The sequence below is a fragment of the Nannospalax galili genome, unplaced genomic scaffold (genome assembly GCF_000622305.1).
Source record: "Nannospalax galili isolate Female #2095 unplaced genomic scaffold, S.galili_v1.0 scaffold126, whole genome shotgun sequence".
NCBI classification, from domain to species: domain Eukaryota; kingdom Metazoa; phylum Chordata; class Mammalia; order Rodentia; family Spalacidae; genus Nannospalax; species Nannospalax galili.
The window spans coordinates 389243-391361 of NW_008355275.1; the positions used below are offsets into that span (position 1 = coordinate 389243).

The window sequence follows — 2119 nt, forward strand, 5'->3', positions numbered from 1 at the left end:
GGTAAGTGCACCTGTATTGTGCAATGCCCTCAGAGGTCAGAAGAGGCTGTCAGAGGCATGTGTGTGTTGGGTTTTGAACCCGGGTCTTCTGCAAGAACAACCAGTGTTCTTAACCACTGAGCCATCTCTCCAGCCCCCATGCTGGTTTATTTAAACCACCATAATTGACCTTTGTTTTCATGAGGCAATTGCTTTTGACATTTGGCACAATTAGGAGACTGTTGCTTCATGTCACAAAGTCTCAAGACTGAATTTGTTTTTGTTCACTTTTCCTGAACAGCACTGGTGTAGAAAGGTAATCTAGGGCAATGGATCCTCTTGCCTGGTGGAAAAGGAGTCTCTGAATGGACATGTTTTCTCAGGGAATAGTCATTCTACTACCTGAGAAGTACAGTCCCTGCCTGTCCTTTGCTGTAGGGAAGGGTGGTGGCTGAGTGGCTCCTTCCCCTTTCGTCTCTGCTGTGAGGAACCCTGTCTACAGTGGCCTTTTCTGGCCACTCTTATTACTCCCTTTGGCTATTTCTCAATCTCAGTGGCTCTGCAATGCTGTGGAATAAAACATCCATGGCAACTTCCTGTTCTTTCTTTCACTGAATCTGGAATGCCATTTTCCTGTGGTCTTTCTTAATCATGTGAATGCAAAACATGGCTTCCCACAAAGCCAGGTCCTAGCTAGGCAGGAGGTGGTGCAATGCTTTAGGTGTATTCTTAGAATGTGGGACGCTCACCCTAGGTCTGCCTGTCTTTAGAATGTAGGAGTTGAGATTTTATCTCCAGAGCCTCTGCCTTGTCTGATTCCTGACCTCATCATTAATTAGCTATGTGACTTTGAGAGGTAAAGATCATCAGGATTCACAATTAGATAGGTTAATAGTGGAAACCCCCCAGAGCTTGGTAAGAGGGGGAGCAACATGAATTTTTGTTACAGTCTGTTTGTGTGGGATGGGAAGGTTTGTGTTGGTAGACTGATGGCTCATCACAATGTGACACTGTAGCCATGAATGCAGTAGTCAGAGAGTACTATAAGCTACTATAGTAGCTTAGGTTATAACAGACACAGCCTCTTAACTAGAGTACACCTACAATATGATACCCCAACACGAAGTTGGCTGGATTTCCTAAGCAGTTGAAGCAGCCTATAAAAGACCATTTGTGATGAAAACTGATCAAACTGAGAAAACTGGCAGTTAATTGTATGTGTCTTCTCCTCAACCTTCTCCATAGTTCCAAGAGGTCGATTTGGCAGACGCTGCTGGCTAACCACCAACATCTTTTATAATAAAATGCCTTAGTTTTGTAAGACATATGGTCACCCAGTGAGTGAGTATATATGTTCCAGTTTTCTGTATAGCTAGACATCCATGTGCTTAAATTCTGGCTAATGAAATGGGATATAAGCAAAAATGAAGTGTGACATTTCCAGGTTGGATTCTGAAAACAAATGGACCTGAGTACCTTTGACCTGGTTCCCAGTGGCTGACATGCAGTTACGAGCGCGTGATCTGGACCTTGGACTCCGAGATAGAAATTTCCAGTTAAGGATGGCAGAGTTGCCTAACCAGCCCAGCGCTATCTGGGTCTGAGATATTTTGTGTATGAAAAATAAACGTTAACTATGTTTAAGCCATTTTATTTTGTTGTTCTTTTTGTTATAGTAGCTTAAGTTATAATACAGAAGGTGTTTTGATCTCCACTCTACAAAAGAGAAATGGGAGCTTAGACAGACTAAGTAACTTGTCTGAGGAGCTAGCTCAGTTGGTAAAGTGCTTGCCTTGGAAACATGACCCCCATAACTCACATTTTAAAAAGCTGGGTGTGGTGGCATGTGTTTGCAATCTCAGTGCTAGGGAGGCATTGACTGACAGATCTTTGGGGCTTTCTGGCCATCCAGACTAGCCTACTTGAAGAGTTCTGCTCAGTAGGTAAGAGTGCTTGCTGTACAGGCATGAGGTCCTGAGTTCAAATCCCCAGTACCCACATAAAAAGTCGGGCCTGATTGCCTTTGCCTATAGCACCAGCATTGAGAGGTAGAGCAAATCAGACTCTGGGAGCTTGTTGGCTAGCCAGCTTAGCCAAATGGTGAACTTCAATCAGTGATCAGTGGATGCCCCTGTGTTAA

General features: G+C 43.9%; 1 long non-coding RNA gene across 1 annotated transcript; it reads left to right on the forward strand.

The window, feature by feature from the left end:
* Positions 1-1228: 1228 nt before the first annotated feature.
* On the forward strand, positions 1229-1627 carry LOC115067579. Its single transcript, XR_003846967.1, has 2 exons — positions 1229-1320; positions 1424-1627. It is a non-coding gene; the product is annotated as an uncharacterized LOC115067579 (long non-coding RNA).
* The last annotated feature ends 492 nt before the right edge of the window (positions 1628-2119 follow it).